This window comes from Ochotona curzoniae, unplaced genomic scaffold (assembly GCF_017591425.1).
Source record: "Ochotona curzoniae isolate NIBS_2020 unplaced genomic scaffold, NIBS_Ocur_1.0 patch312, whole genome shotgun sequence".
NCBI lineage: Eukaryota > Metazoa > Chordata > Mammalia > Lagomorpha > Ochotonidae > Ochotona > Ochotona curzoniae.
The window spans coordinates 176,906-193,150 of NW_024466876.1; the positions used below are offsets into that span (position 1 = coordinate 176,906).

Sequence of the window (16,245 nt, forward strand, 5' to 3'; positions counted from 1 at the left end):
TGGAGCTTTGCCTGTGTTGACCAGTGTCCTGACCTTTTGTGAGTACAGGGCTGCAATAAGCTTTCCTGGACCATTCTCTGATGATTCAACTCTTTCAGAATCTCTTGCCAGGTCAGTGCCTTGTTTACGCTGTCTGCTTTAAGATGTAGCTCTTTGGAGTCACATTTTTTCTCTCTCCTCTCATCTTGCTCACTTGCTGTGTGTTCCCACAGAGATTCCCTTGTGCCCAGCTCACGGGAGCTCTCCCGAGTGTGGAGCCATCAGCCCTGAACACCAGGTGGACAGCCTCAGCCCGGGAGTGTTGGAGTGATCCCTGATGGGCACAGTGTTTGTGCTCCTGAGGACGATTTGCCAGTCTGTCCTGAGTGAGTCTCTACAGTTCCAAGCAGAGTATGTGAAGAAGGAGGAGGACGACATGAAGAGGAAGAAAGATGGGCTAAGAGAACATCTTGGCGCCTGGGACTACCATCATGGTGATTACATTCTTGCCATTTTTGTTTTCTATTTTGATTTTATAGAAATGCTTTGTTCACTCATGGTACTCTACAGCTGAAGAATTTACTGATCTGTGCCTCCCTTTATGCGTCTGTAGAATGGGGAAGGTGACAGTGCTGGGCACACAAAGTTGTTAGAAAAGCTAAATAGGAATGAAGTCTGGGGCAGGTGGTTGGTCTAGTAGGTGAGATGCCCATGTCCCACACTGGAGTGCCTGGGTCAGCTTCCTGCCCATTCACATTTTGGGAGGGATCAGGTGATGGAAGGATCAAGCTTTTCCCTAAGGAATTTTGAGTTTTGTCATTCTCCTTTCCTTCTGAAGTGATCACCTGAGGGGTCAGCTGAGCCTAAGCTTGGGTTGGGAAAGCAGAAGTGCATTGCTAGAGTGTCAGAGAAATGTCTTCCTATGTCCTTTTGCTTTCAGTGTGTCTTTAGATGGGGTGGATGTTCCCCAAAGCTGGGGTGGGGACTGATCGGGGCTTCTCCCTTCCCTGGAGTCTAATATAAACTCGCTGGGGAGTCGCTCCTGCCTCTGCCCCCATGGCCTTTTGGTTAATCTCCTTAGAGGACAGCTTGAATGGGAGGAAGCTCATAACTCCTTTTTAAAGGCTATTTCTTTAAGCATTTTTAAAATTGATTTGAAAGCTTTAGAGAAGAGAGAGGGGGAGAAAGAATTTTCTGTCCTCTTGTTCGTTTTCCAGTTGATTGCAGTTGGACCAGTTTAAGCCAGTAGCTAGGAATCCAATTCAGGTCTCCCAGTGTGTGAAAGTGAGTCAGCTACTAGAATGATCAGTGATACCACCAAAGGTGCACATGCGCAGGAAGCTGCAGTTGGGAGTAGAATTGGGACTTGATAGTGGAGCTCCAGTATGGGTGTTCCTAGTGGCGTCTTACCTGCTGTGCCAAATGCCTGCTCTGGTATTTCTGATTCTTTGCCTTCCTAACAACTTCTGACACGACTCACTTGGCCAGTGAATAATATGCTTCTTGTGGAGACATTGGTCGCTTGCAATAGATCATGAAAACATTTCCTGATGCTTTGTCACGGTTCATCCTTGAGACGTCCTCTCCAGTTTATTGGCCAGCCGCCTAGTGAGTTCTTTGCACCTCTGAGATTACTTCACAGAGTGTCATGTCAATTCCAGAAAAAGTGTTTTTTCTTAAATTCTTAAGCTGTACCCTGCCTTCAGTATTTTTTTTTCTCATCCCTTTAAAGGCCTAGTTGGCTTACACAACATTGGACAGACCTGCTGCCTTAACTCCCTGATTCAGGTATTCATAATGAATGTGGAATTCACCAAGATATTGAAGAGGTAAGTCTGTTATTCAGTCTGATAAACATGTATAGTATTTTAATTATGGAGCATTCAGTTATTCACAATGCATTGGACTTTTAGAAGTCTTCTTTAAAAGATACTAGCAAAAAGATCCTTTTCTGCCTATAGAATCACATAAGAAAGTCTAAAAATATGTAAGTGCCTAGTCCTAACCTCAGATCTATGGTTTCAGTTGACCTGGGGTGGGGCCCAGGTATTTGAACTTTTATATTTCTTAAATTTATTTGTGAAAGAGGTAAGGGGAGGGGACAAAAAGGGGAAGGAATCAGAGAGCAGAGAGAGAAAGAGAGAGAGAGAGAGAGAGAGAGAGAGAGAGAATGAGCTCCCATCCACTGGTTCACTCTCTGCATGCTCCACTCCCACAGTTTGGGCCATAACCAGGAGCCAGAAACATAATTCAGGTCTCTCCTGTGGGTGACAGGAACCCTAATCATTTGGGTCATCATCACATTCCTTCAGGGTCTGCATTAACAGGAAACAAGAGTCCAGAGCCGGAGCTGAGAATTTCGTTGCCAGGCATTGTGTTATGAGATGTAAGCATTGCAGTTCCCAGGTTAAAGGCCCACAGCTATGATACTTCTAAAAAGGCTCTTTTGGTGATCTTAGCAATGTATCCAGAATTGACAGTTACTGATTTGGTTAAAGGGGAACTAGGTCAGTCTTAGAGAAAATGTCAGTGGGCATCCTCACACATAAACACTCTCTCTCTCTTGCTCTGAGTTTTCTTCTTTTTCTCACCGTTGACAAAGGCCTTTGAGAGACGACTATAGTCCACTGAGTCTATGCTGAAGGACACTGACAGCTGTCGTGTTGCCCGCACTGGGCATGACTCAGTGTTTGGTTTTTATTTGGAGTGTATCAGGTTGGACATGTCACTGCCTGCCTTGGATGTGGACTTAGAACTCTGTCCTTCTCTCTATTGTGCTTTTGAGCTGAGTCATCAGACATGTTGCTGCTGCTCTCTCTCTCTTTTTAAAACTACTTGTATTGGAAAGACAGATCTGCAGAGAGACAGAGAGGAAGATCTTCTGTCTGCTGGTTCACTCCCCAAGTGGCTGCAACAGTCAGAGTTGAGCCAATGTGAAGCCAGGAGCCAGGAGTATTTTTTGGGTCTCCCAATTGAATGCAAGATCCCAAGGCTTTGGGCTATCCTCCATTGCTTTCCCAGGCCACAAGCAGGGAGCTGGATGGGAAATGGAGCATCCAGGATGCAAATTGGTGCCCATATGGGATGCTGGCACATGCAGGGCGAGGATTTAGCCATTGTGAGCCATTGTGCTGTTGATGCCTCTTTGGAGAGGGACTCTGCACAACCAAGTTCAGCGACATGGTGATTCTCAATATTGGTTTCCCATGCAAAGTTTCTGGGAAATTAAAAAATTTTGTTAAATGAGTCCCACTGCAAGAGTTTAGTTCCTGTGGTAGTGATCTGGATATTTAAAAAAAAATGTTTCCCAAGTGATTCCAATGTACACCCCCATCGAGAACTGTGTGGGTAAGAAGGTTCCTGGCTGCTTTTATTTGGCAGGATAAAGTTCCAAGAGAAGTGGAAGAACAGAAGAGAAATGTCCCTTTTCAGTTACTTTTATTGCTAGAGAAGATGCAAAAGAGCCGGCAGAAGGCAGTGAGACCCGTGGAGTTCGTCTCCTGCCTCCAGAAGTACAATGTACCAAGTAAGGCATTCCTTCCTGGCACCTGGCTACTGATCTGAAGGGGACAGAAGCTTGAGATGGGTGGGGAGGAGGGAAAGAGGGAGGAATGGGTGGGGAGAGAGAGAGACAGAGGCAGAGAGAGAGCGCTCTTCCACAGTTGTCAGGGCTGGGCTGAGCTGAGCCAAGCGCTTCATCTAGGTCTCCCATGGGGCTGGTGGGGCTCAACACTGAGGTACTTAGATCCTTCACTGCTTGTTCTCCCAGGTCATTAGCAGGGAGCAGGATTGAAGTAGAGCTGTCGGAATGTGAACTGGTATCCACAAGGGGATTCTGGTGACACAGGCAGTGGGCATACTCGCTGTGCCACACCATCAGGCCTCCCCCTGGCCCCCCATAACTCATTGTTTCATTGATTTGTCCACTACTGGACACATAGAGTGCTTCTGTGTCTTAGCTGGTGTGAATAGCACTGCCACAAACATGGTGGGGCATCTCCTAGACGTGCTTCTTCCTTTTCCTTTGACTCTATACCCAGTAGAGGAACCTGCAGATCCTATAGTCATTCTGTGTCTAGGTTTCCCGAGGCGATGTGTCTTTCTCTATGTCCTTTCCAGCATTTAGTATTTTTTGTGTCTTTCAATGATGACACTCTGAAGTGAAAAATTGAAATCAATCACTGATTGTGATTTTCACTTATATTTTCCTTTTTCTTTTTAAGATTTATTTATTTTTTATTGGAAAGGCAGACATACAGAGAGAAGGAAAGACAGGAAGATCTTCCATGTGCTAGCTTGCCAAATGGCTGCAATAGTTGGAGCTGAGCTGATCTGAAGCTAGGAGCCAGGAATTTCCTCCAGGTCTCCCTTGCCAGTGCAGGGTCCCAAGGCTTTGGGCCGTCCTTGACTGCTTTCCCAGGCCACAAGCAGGGAGCTGGATGGGAAGTGGAGCAGCAGGAATTAGAACCAGTGTCCTTGGGATCCCGGTGCATTCAAGGTGAGGCCCTTAACCATTACACTGTTGCGCCGGGCCCAAGCATTCAACTTTCCACATGCCGTATATGATGTTAGCTCTTGGCTTGTCATATGTGACCTTTTCTGTGTTTTGCCAGTGTTCACACTGCTCTTGGGCATTATGGAGGCCCCATTCCACCATTCCAGTTGTATTTTCACTTTCCTTTAGCCCTCCTTAACAGTTGGGAAGATCTGTCTAGATAGAGAAATAGACATCACTGCCCAGATGAGAACATCTGCTGTCGATGGGCAAGGCTGCAGTCTGGAGTTTGGAATATAACCTGTCATGTGGATGGCCGGCACTCAGTTCCCTGAGCCATCACCCTCTCATGTGATGCTCGTGTCCCAAGTGGTACTTGCTTCTATTTATTTATTTATTTTATTTATCTATTTATTATTGGAAAGGTAGATATACAGAGAGGAGGAGAAATAGAGAGGAACATCTTCCGTCTGTTGATTTACTCCCCAAGTGGCCTCAATGGCCGGAGCTGAGGCGATTTGAATCTCTTCCGGATCTCCCATGCAGGTGTAGGGTCCCAAGGCTTTGGGCTGTCCTCCACTGCTTTCATAAGCAGGGAGCTGGATGGGAAGCAAGGCTGCTGGGATTAGAACCAGCACCCATATGGGATCCTGGTGTGTGCAAGGCGAGCACTTTAGCTTCTAGGCTACAGTGCCGGGCTCACTTGTTTCTCTTTTAAAAAAAGATTATTTATTTGAAAGGCAAAGCTATATGGTGGGTGAGAGGGGAGAGATAGAGAAAGAGAGAGAGAGGTATATTCAATCTTATGGTTTACACCCAAAATGACCACAATACTGGTCCCTGGGCTACTTGGAAGCCAGGAGCCAGCAGCCAGGAGCTCCTTCCAGGTCTTCCACATGGGTGCATGATTCTAATCATTTGGGCCATTTTCTGCCGCTTCCCCAAGCACACTTGCAGGGAGCAAGATCAGAAGCAGAGCATCCCTGACTGGAACTGGTACACATATAGTCTGAGCTGATTTACCTTCTGCTTCCCAGTGCTGGCTCCTGGCTCTTCAGTTCAAGATGAGTTCTCAAAAATATATATAGTGCTGAGTTTTCATTCCCATAGGTAGTGCCAACTTGGGCTTTTTGGGAGAGAGGAGGGCCACCAAAGGACAAGGGACCCATGGGCATCAAGGTGCCAGGGCCCAATGGCATGAGAGGCTCTCCAAGGACCTTACTAACCGGGCGATTGTTTTTCTCTCTGTCAGTGTTTGTTCAGCATGATGCTGCTCAGCTCTAACTCATGATTTGGAACCTCATTAAGGCTCAGATCACCGGTGTGGACTTGGTAAGGACTTGGAACTGGGGCACACCGGGGTTATTGACTGAACTCATTAACTGTGGTTTGTATGTTGCACAGAGAGGAATGAAAGTTAAACCACAGAAAATGCCTGTTGCCATTCCCTCCCATAATCACTGTGACTCATTGTCGCTTTTGTGAGTAGGCCCTCTGAATGGCTGTCACTGTGCAGCTCCTAGCTGGTGGCTCCCATCTCTGTGAGTTGGCCCAGGCTGGCACCTGCTTCTTGCCCGTTCATGTCTCGCCTCGTCTCTCACGCAGGTGCAGCAGCTCCAGATCTTGTATAAGATCCGGATAAAGGAGTGCTTGGTCTGCCTTCACTGCACCACGGAGAGTAGCAGAGACAGTAGCTTGCTGACACTCCCTCTCTGCCTTTTCGACCTGAACTTAAAGCCGCTGGGAACACTGGTGAGAGATTTGTCATGGTGGATCACTGTTGCCACAGGACTCCGTGTTCTGGTCCCCTTGCTTGTTTCACCTGCCCTAGGCTGTTCAGTGTCACTTTCTATTTCATTTGCCAGGATGTGGCCAAGGGCTACCTTGATTTGGCAAAAAGTATTTTTAACTATTACATCTAGTTTCCTTTGCTGCTCCCTTAATAGATGCCGCTCCTGTTTGGTTCCCCCAGGCAGGGAGCACGTTCTGCGACCTGCCAGGTATCCCGCAGTGGGTCAGACATTAAAGGTGCTGCGTGAGCAATTCAGAACTGTTGAACTACCAAAGCACTTAAGCAGTGTCCTGGAGCATGCCCCCGATGTTGTTGGGGACCCTGGGATGGGTGGGAGGCTGGGTGGGGCTTCTCCCTTTATCCTCCCCTCTTAGCCCAGATACAGAAAAAATAAAAAAGAATGTGGAAATGCTGGTCTTACCCACTTTCCTATAACTCTTGTCCCTTTGTGCCCTAATCAACTATGTAAAGATTATAAAAATAAAATAACAATAATTGAAAAAAAGCGCTGTGTGGCACAGGGGGCATTGGGAAAACTTGCTTGTGCCTCCCCCAGCTGGGTGGCAGGCTGGACTCTGAACAGGAAATAGCAACTTGCTTTGTCTTTGCTTTCCTGCATGTCACAGGAGGACGCCCTGCAGTACTTCTTGCAACCCAAGGAGCTATCAAGCAAAAGCAAGTGCTTCTGTCAGAACTGTGGGAAGAACACCTACTGGAAATAGGTACCCCTTTCCCTAAAATACAGTGCCTCCCAGGTCTCAGGGGGCCCCAGGCAGGCTTCACCAGCAGCAGAGAGCACCTTGTGATGCATGATGGAGGGTCAAGGTCAGGCAAGCACCAGGGGTCCTGTGGCTTCTGATTTCCACAGCTGTAGATAGGACTACTCAGATCACACCCCTGACAGGGACTGAGCCGTTTAAGGAGAAAGAGCAGCTCCATCAGAGTTGGACCAGTTCCCTGGGGAAGACATCAAAGTTCTGCTGGGCTCAGGTGCCCGTGGGAGATGGATAGTGGAGGCCACGTGTTGTGCGTCTCATGGAGGAGTCCATGAGTCAGTGACCCCGAGTCATGTCAGAGAGCTTCATTGCTGCTTAACTTTGTTCTTCCCAGGCCTTGAAGCTGACCCATCTGCCCTCAGCTTTGACCATCCACCTCGTGCACTTCTCCGCCAGGAATTCACAGACACAGAAGGTCTGCGCTCCGTCGCTTTCCCCGAGAGCTTGGATTTCAGTCAGGTGCTTCTGAGTGAACAAGACCTCAGCGATGACGTCAAGGAGCAGGTGAGAAGCTGGCCCCTCTCTAGCCTTGTGTCTCATTAGACGCCATACTTCCTGTTTCCCCGAGCATCCCTCCTCGCGTCAATGCTCGGCTTGGAAGGTCTTCCCCAGGCCACAGGATTCCAGACTAAGCTATGAGTGGGTGAACACTAGTTGAAAATACCAGCTCATTTGCCTAATTCTGCGTTTTTCTGCCACCCTGTCCGCTAGGAAATCCTGCCCCCTGCTGGCCACTGGCAGGAGAACAACCACAGCCTGGTGGGATTCCTGCAACAATGAGCAACACCCAGGTTCCTTGATTTTTCTTTTACTCATATTCCTTTTATCTTTCTTATTCCTCCCAACTAAAATGTAATGCACAAGTTTGCATATATTTATCATGTGTGATGTGCTATTTTAACATGTGTGTATATTGTGGGGTGACTAGTTTAAGTTAATCAATGTGATGTGTCACCTCACACACTAATTCTTTTGAAAAATGATTTTAAAAATTAGCATGCAATCCTTATACATATTTATGGCGTACAGAGTAACAACACATATGTCTTTTGCGGTGAGAAGATGTAAAATACTTATTTTTTTAAACAATTTTCAGGTATGCGATTCATTGGCATTAACTAAGTTACAGTGCCATGGAGTAGATCTCTGGAAACTTACTCCAAAGCTTTGTTTCTTTGTTCTTCAACTAACATCTTCCCATCCCATCCCTGCCCAACCCCTGCCCCTGCCCGCCACTGTTGACTTCTTTCAGCTCAACTGTTTTTTTTTTTTTTTTTTTTTTTTTAAATGAGAGGGGAGAGTTCTTGGTTCATCTGCAATCCTACTTACTGTCATTTTTTTCCATCCTTATGTTCTTTTAAGCAAAGCATTATCTTTTATCTGGATTGTCTAAGATTTTGAGGCAGTGTAATGCCTGACTGTTAAATCAAAGGAATATATATGGTTTGTCTCCTTGATCTGATTTCTATGTTAATGACTGCTCCTCTTAAAATTCTGTCTACTCAGGGTTTCTGTCCTAGTGCTTTTGTAAAAATCTGCGAATAGCGTTTTTTCTGTCCAGTGTTTCCTTGGTGTTTAGTTTAAATTATGTTCCTTCTCAGTGTTGGATGTCGTCTCGGTGACTCTAACGCTCTCAGGGATCATCGGAAGCTCACGATTTCCGTCTCCACCTTCTGTACCTTTTGTCCTTGAGTTCCCCGCACGTATTTGCACCTCATAATGGAATGTTCTTGTGAATAGCATAAGCCTTAAACTCATCATCTTTATCTCCCCATGCCACCATTTTATATTTGCTTTTTAAAAAGGAGTTATTTATTTGAAAGTCAGAGTTACAGAGAGTGAAGCAGAGATTTTCTGCTTTGCTTCACTACATAGATGACTTAGTCTGCCGGGGCTGTACCATGCTGAAGCCAGGAGCCAGGAGTCCCGTGTGGGTGGCAGGGGTTCCTAACACATCTGACGCATTTGGACCATTAGCAGAACCTGGATCTGCAGTAGAGCAATCAGGACATGAACCAGACCAGTGCCCGTGTGGAAGGCTGGCATCACAGGTGCCTGTGCCACAACTCCTATCCTGTATATTTGCTTTTTAAAAAAATATATTTACTTTTATGGGAAAGGCAGATTTACAGAGAGGGATAGACAGAAAGATCTTCTATCTCCTGGTTCACTCCCCAAGTGGCTATAATGGCCACAGCTGAGCCGATCTGGAGCCAGGAGCTTCCTCTGGGTCTCCCACGCAGGTGCAGGGTCCCAAGGCTTTGGGCCGTCCTCGACTGCTTTCCCAGACCACAGGCAGGGAGCTGGATGGGAAGTGGAACAGCTGAGACGCGAATCAGTGCCCATATGGGATCCCGGCACATGCAAGGCCTCCCCCACTAGGCTACTAAGCCATGCCCTGTGTTTAAGCAGTCAACATCCTCCTAGTTTTCAAATCAGTTTTCAGTTAGTTCTTTTTAAATCAAAATTTCTACAAATCTGTCCCCTCATCTTCATTTTTTAAAATATTTATTTATTTGCCATGAACTTTTACTCTCACTTTCCTCTGTTTGGGATTAAAATTTTTTTCTAAGTAATATTATGTGAGAGAAGTATTTAGAGAACTCCAATCTGCTGATTTGCTTTGTGAACACAACCCAGTCCTCACAAGTTGTAGCTCAGTTCTCAGCGTTCACACTGACAGGAAGTGACAGTGAGGACCAAGCTGCTCGGATGTGGATGGGATTATGTAACTGCTGGGCCAGACGTTGCTCCTTAGTGTGAATTTAGAATTAGACATGATTGAAATCTTGCCTCTTTATAAGTTTTGTTTTTGATTCTTAAACAGGATGTATTGTAAGTTTATCTTTCAGGATAATTAAATCATGTATTGATTACACATGATAGTGCATGATACTCAGCTTCATCCCATCCATAATTTATCTGGTACCATTATTTAATTTAGATATATTGCAAAGGATGTATCAGCAGTCACTTTTATAACCAAAGAATCCTGAGACTCTCCTTGGGTGGCTCTTAATGGCGAGTGTCGGGTCACAACAGAAATTGTCAGGATGACGACGATGGCTTCTCCACCCATGTCATTTGTGAGGAAATTCCAAATGGGACCTGGCATCACCCTGATGAATTCTGCCTTTACACTTTTGGAAAAGGTTACCAAGATGGCCTCAGAGTAGGCTAACTTTACACAGCATGTTTTTACAAAGACACATTTATTCAGGGTCATGATCAGATTAGCAATCAATAGCATGGATATGAAAAAAGGAAAGAAAGAAAAACTACATAAAAACTACATCAAAACACCTTCTTGGAAAATTAAAGAAATGCCCTTGATAAAGGTCTTTTTCTCAGGTAGATTGGCACTGGGTCTTGGAGAATCTTCTCTGGAGACAGCTCTCTTTGGTTCCAGCACTCTTCCATCCACTAGCATGGTCTTGCATTCATGGCTGTGTCCACGCCTCCACGGTGGCGTAGGTGACAACTCTTCAGCCACTGGAGTGCTTGGTGTTCAGATCTCTTGCCACGCAGTCTGTGAGTGTTCCCCACTGCTTAAAATGGCTCCACGGACTCTCATGGCTTATTTGGCAGCTCAGCCCTCTGATGGAGAGATTCTGCAGCTGTTTGGGCTCTTCGGGAAGCTCTGACCTAACAGCAGTGTGAAGAGAAGAGAGGGCGATGCTTCCTTTGGTAGTGTCCACATGCAGAAAGCCAAGAGGTATTTATTTATTTGAAAGAGTTATACAGAGAGAGAAAAAGAGAGAATGAGAGAGAATCTTCCAATTGCAGATCCCCAAATGGCTGCAATGGGTGGAAGCTCTCATGTACTTTTCCCCCCGAGTGCATGAGTAGGGGGCTGGATCAGAAACATAGCAGCAGGTACTCAAATCAGCACCCATGTGGAATGCTGACACCATTCCCAGCACCCAGTTTCCAAGCTGCGTTCTTTTGTTTCTCTTACACAGACATCATGATGATGTCACTCCTCTTCTTTAAACACTCTGTCCCCCCGCCCCCATTACTCAAGGAATGAAGTTTGAATTTTTAACTTGGCCTTTGTATTTTGCTTTCTTGTGACTTCTGAGCACCCTCACAGCCTTCTGTGTGTGCAGTATGCTGTGTTCTTTTCCACCACTGAGTCTTTCAGTTTCTGAGTCTACATTAAAAATGATATCCCCGTCTTTTCAGATCAGCCCAACTTTTGCTTCTCTCGGGAGATCCCTCCAGCCCCTCAGCCCTTCCTTGCCTTCTTATTCTTTTCCTATTCTGCGCAAAAATGTACACTTTTCAGATAACCTCTGCAGAATCTGGTACGAAACATACCATTATAATTTTGGTTTAGCCATTGTTCCTCGGTTAGCTAGGAAGATTCCTGAGGCCAAGGACTGTGCTTTATTGCCTCTGCAGTAGCAATGCCTGGCAGAGAGCAGGCTGTGAATAGATGTGTGATGACAAGGAGGATGACAGGTTAATCATTCCATGCCTTCTCCCCTTCCAGGCTGGAGGACAGTATGAACTCTTTGCCGTGATCACACACATGGGAATGGCAAACTTTGGTCATTACTGTGCCTATATTCGGAACTCTGTGGATGGAGAACGGTTCTGCTTCAATGACTCCAATGTTTGCAGGGTGAGAAACATTGTCTAAATTGCTTCTTTACTTGGATTAGCCTTATGGAACCAATTCTGAGCCCAGGACGGCAAGAATCCTGCAGGTCAAGACTAGCTGTGCTCTCTGGCGCCTTTTTCTCATGAAAGCCCTATTTGGTTGGCAGCTCTGTGCATGGTCCACTTGCCTTGTTTTCTACATTTTATGGTACAACAGGCTCGGTGGAAACCTCTGTAAAGCAAGAATAGTTAAAAATATGTACATCAGAACCATGGAATAGGGCTGGCATAGCACAGCAGGTCAAGCCACGGCTTATGACACATCAACTCATGTTCAAGTCCTGGATTACACACTTCTGGTCCAGCTCTATGCAGATGCTTCTGAGAAAGGAGTGGATCACAGCTCATGGGCCTGAGTCCTGCCATCTACATGGAAGAGCAGCCTGTAGTTCCAGGCTCCAGCCTCGCCCAGTCCCAGCTACTGTAAACACTTGGAGAACAAGCCAGCAGATGGAAGATGAAGTTTCTCTCTCTCTCCTTTCTCTCTCTCTCCCATTCTCTCTTTCCCACTCCTCCTCCTTCCTCTCCATCTTTCCTTTTGAATACAGAAATGAAATATTTTTAAAAAGAACTCTTGGAAAGGGATAACCAAGTGTATTTGTGTGTTTTGCTTATTTGAAAGAGAGAGTTAGATTGAGAGAGCTCCAAATTGCTTGTTTACATCTTGACTGTCCGCCATGGCTGTTTCCAAGTCAATGCTGGGAGCTGGGAACTCAGTCCATATCTTTGGGCTAGAATTTTGACATACTGGATTAAGTCACCTCTTAGACTGATACACACATCCCATGGTAGAGTGCTGGTTTAAACCTTGGCAACTCTGCTTCCGACCAGCATCCTGGGATCCAATGTATGATGGCACAAGTGCTTGGGTTCCTGCCACCATTGTGGGAGAACTCGATAGAGTGCTGGGTTCCTGGCTTTGGTGTGGTCCAGCCCCAGGTGTCATGGGCATTTGGAGGCTGAAGTAGTGGATGGAGTGTCTGTGTCTCTCCACGTCACTCTGACTTAGAATTTTAAAAAAATGCCCTTATGTTGGTGTTAGGGACCCAGTCCCTGGAGCCATCATCAGTGTGTTTGTTAGCAAGAAGCTGGAGTCAGGAGCTGGAATTGGGACTCACACCCAGGCACTGCAACACGGGACACAGGCATTTAAAGCAACATAGGCTGAACATCTGTACCAAACATAACCAAGTTTCCACAAAGCACTGGAGATATTAAAGTGCTTTTGTATATGTGATCTAGATGCTCCAAGCTTGTGAGTTGCTAAGGGTAGGGCAAATTACAGTACCACATATTCAGGGGGATGCTTGACTCAAATCTGTTTATTTACACACTTTAGGTATCCTGGGAAGACGTCTAGTGTACCTTTGGAAATCATAATGACTGTTGGTAAGAGGGGTGTGAGGTGATGGAAACGTTTTGAACTTTACAGGGACGGGGTTCTTGTAACTGGGTGAAACACTGATGATGTCCTAGTGTCTGTGGAGCCTCGTCTTTCAAAAATCCGCCTAGAGATCTTCTTATAGTGTAGATACTAGCAGTGCTACAATAGAAGGAAGTTACAGGGGTGGGGAAATCTCAGATCCTATGGAATAAATCTCACATCCTATGGAATCGTACCATAAAACTAGAGAGAGGGTTTTAAACACCACTTCCTCCATCCCTGCCCTAATTGGCTATGTAAGCAAAGTGTCGCTCGTGTAGGCATGGTGCTTTCCCACTAGAGGGAGGATATAGATGCACCCCACCCAAGCAGCTCTGCAGAGACATTTTGTGTATTCCATTGCTTTTTTTTTTTTTTAAAAAGATTTATTTTTATTGGAAAGGTAGATATACAGAGAGGAGGAGAGACAGAGAGGAAGATCTTCCATCCAATGATTCACTCCCCAAGTGAGTGCAATGGCCGGTGCTGTGCCGATCTGAAGCCAGGAACCAGGAACCTCTTCTAGGTCTCCCACGTGGGTCCCAGGATCCCAAGGTTTTGAGCTGTCCTTGACTGCTTTCCCAGGCCACAAGCAGGGAGCAGGATGGGAAGTGGGGCTGCCGGCATTAGAACCGGCACCCATATGGGATCCCAGGGCGTGTTCAAGGCGAGGACTTTAGCCACTAGGCCACACTGCCGGGCCCTTCCGTTGCCTTTTTTCTTTAAGATTTATTTTATTTTTTTTAATTGGAAAGGTGGATATTTGGGAGGAGAGACAGAGAGAAAGATCTTCTGTCCAATGATTCACTCCCCAAGTGACTGCAATGGCCAGTGCTGCGTGGATCCAAAGCCAGGAGCCAGGAACTTCTTCCAGGTCTCCCATGCAGGTGCAGGGTCCCAAGGCTTTGGGCCATCCTTGACTGCTTTCCCAAGTACCTGGAGAGTTTTCCCCATTAAAACTAGGAATTTCTGGCAAAACGGGGAAAACGTGGTGATTGCTGTGGTGGTGATGTGTGTGTGTGTGTGTGTGTGTGTGTGTGTGTGAACTAAGATATCATTCCTTGCAGCTGGGAACAGTGACCTGCCAATCCTACATGAGCAGGGCTGAAAGCGCCATGGTTGCAGCCAGTAGCCCAAGGGGAAGGCGAGCACTACAGGAAGACACCCAACCTGCAGACAAAAGCAAAGTGGATTTAGAGCCAGCACAAAGGGAACTGGAGCAGGCAGACTCCTGTGGGAGCCTCCCAAAGAAACAGCAAGTGGCAAAAAGCCATAAGGCAAAACACTGACCTCAGCATCTGGGAAGGGAGGTTATTAAAATGGAATGGGATGCCATGGGCTGCCAATCAATCATCCCCAGAGGAGGGCAGCCATGCTATTGGGGGTGAGCCAGCTGAGGGAGGGACCTGGGAAATGAAAGCAGAATCCATTCCACACCCTAAACCCCCTGAGGGATACCAGGAGAGGGGGATGCTGAGAGCTAAGGGTGGATCTGGGCCAGTTACCTAAATCCTGGCGAGTGAGCCACAGTGGAAGCCCAATGTGTTTGCATCAGTGGGCATTAGGGCCCTGCGGCATGGATTCCAACACCCAGAGAAGGAGCAAGGTAGAAAAGGGAGTGAAGGCTACATGGCAAAGACAAGGAGTTCCTGCTGGAGGCAGGGTGCCTGCCAGCAGCAGGAACAGTCCAGAGGTGCACTTGAGCAGTCAGGGGCGTCAACAGAGAAATCAGAGAACTGCCAGTGCTGGTGGGTTGATGTTATACACAGCCCTGGGAGAGGCAAAAGGAACAAGGCGACTGGCCTGTGTGGCTTCATGGTTTATCACCCCATGGACTGTGGGTGGGGCAAGAAAGAGTAGAGCACTGCTTGATGAGGCATGCCGTTCTGTGGCTCTGCATCCACCAGGGAACACGCTTCAGCCCCTCTTCCAGTATTCACAGTACCGGGAGGGTAGTGACCCGCATTGTAACAAGCACCTTGGTGGAAGCCACAGAAGCACAGCAGAAGGCTCTGCCACAAAAAATAAAGGGAAGTCTGATCAGAAATGCAAGGAATTCCTTGCTCTTCTCTCCCACCAAAAAAGGAAAAGGAGTACAATTCCTTGCTTCCGTTTCCAAGAAGTCTCCCTACTCATCTGAAGAATTGGGATAAACCAGACATGACTTCTTTGTATTCAAGACCAAAAGACCAACAGTTACCCAATTACCAATTAGGACAGAGGAAGAAAAAATGGAGGAGAAACAACCCAGCTTGAAGTTGCATGTGTAACCTCCCTGACTTCAGGTGCTGCTGAAACCAAGAGTGACAGAGAGACTAGGCAGACATGGATATGACCTGGGAATGTCCAGGGCTGAGAGAGGCAGCCAGGGTGGCACTGACCACAGAGACCAAGGCTGAAGCCCCCAAGTGACCAACACAAGTGCCAGGATCATCCCAGATCAAGAACAAACAGGAGGGGCCAGCACTGCAAGAAGCCCCAGGCCCCAGCTCTGCAAGAAGCCCCAGGCCCCAGCTCTGCAAGGAGCCCCAGGCCATAGCTCTGCAAGGAGCCCCAGGCCATAGCTCTGCAAGGAGCCCCAGGCCATAGCTCTGCAAGGAGCCCCAGGCCCCATCTCTGCAAGGAGCCCCAGGCCCAGTCCTGCAGAACTTACCGGGGCAAGAAGAGCAGGCATAGCCACCATGGGTTCCTGGAGGAGGAAGAAAAGGTCCCCGTTGGCGGAGGAATACTGCATGGTGCTGACGCGGAGGGATTGGCCGCACGGTCACTTCCTGTGAGGAGCTGTGGCCCCGCACCCTCAGTTGGCGAAGAAGCAGAGGAGGAAGAGGACGCTTCGCTGGAGTCTCCGTGGGGAACAGTTCTCCTGCGGGAAGACGTGCTGCGGCGCCATGAGTGGACATGACGGGGCTCATGGACTCCAGCTAGCCCTCGTCCACTCGCTGTCCACCTGCACCCCGCCAGGGGAGGGCCTCGCGGTGTGCGCCATGGTGGACGTGGGGCTGGCTGTGCAAGAGGTGGAGTTGGTGCCGCCCCCAGAGTGCCTGGTCTTTGGGCCTCACTGGAAGGAGTCCACAACCCCAAAGAACATCTACAAGGTAAGACCCCCCCAGGGTAC

General features: G+C 47.4%; 1 pseudogene; it reads left to right on the plus strand.

Moving 5' to 3' along the window:
* The first annotated feature begins 216 nt into the window (after positions 1 to 216).
* Positions 217 to 13,100, plus strand: LOC121167082 (annotated as a pseudogene).
* The last annotated feature ends 3,145 nt before the right edge of the window (positions 13,101 to 16,245 follow it).